Source organism: Theropithecus gelada, chromosome 19, assembly GCF_003255815.1.
Source record: "Theropithecus gelada isolate Dixy chromosome 19, Tgel_1.0, whole genome shotgun sequence".
NCBI classification, from domain to species: Eukaryota; Metazoa; Chordata; class Mammalia; order Primates; family Cercopithecidae; genus Theropithecus; species Theropithecus gelada.
Genome location: NC_037687.1, coordinates 1027546 through 1028166, shown reverse-complemented (window position 1 = coordinate 1028166; position 621 = coordinate 1027546).

Genomic DNA, 621 nt, shown 5'->3' with positions numbered 1-621 from the left:
AAAAAAAAAGTGGGCAAAACACAGGGTCGTGACCTCGGATCTGAGAACGGGCTCCCAGGTTCTGGGAGAGATTTTTGCTGGGGGTTTCTCAACTTTTCCCAGAGTGACCCCATTTCACAAACGGGGAAATGGGAGACTTGGGGACCTCTCAAGACTCCAGCAAGGCTTCCCTGTGAGGGTGGAAGTTCTTGAGTGTCCCTGCAGGAAGCTGTGTTGCCATAGATCTTTCTAGAGCAGCCCCTGGCACCAGGAAGGACTGGGGCAGGGGCTGTCCTGTGGCTTGACTTCCTTTTTAAAAACTTTTTGGGGCCGGGCGCGGTGGCTCAAGCCTGTAATCCCAGCACTTTGGGAGGCCGAGGCGGGCGGATCACGAGGTCAGGAGATCGAGACCATCCTGGCTAACATGGTGAAACCCCGTCTCTACTAAAAATACAAAAAACTAGCTGGGCGTGGTGGCGGGCGCCTGTAGTCCCAGCTACTCGGAGGCTGAGGCAGGAGAATGGCCTGAACCTGGGAGGCGGAGCTTGCAGTGAGCCGAGATCGCGCCACTGCACTCCAGCCTGGGTGACACAGCGCGAGACTCCGTCTCAAAAAAAAAAAAAAAAAAAAAAAAAAAAAAAA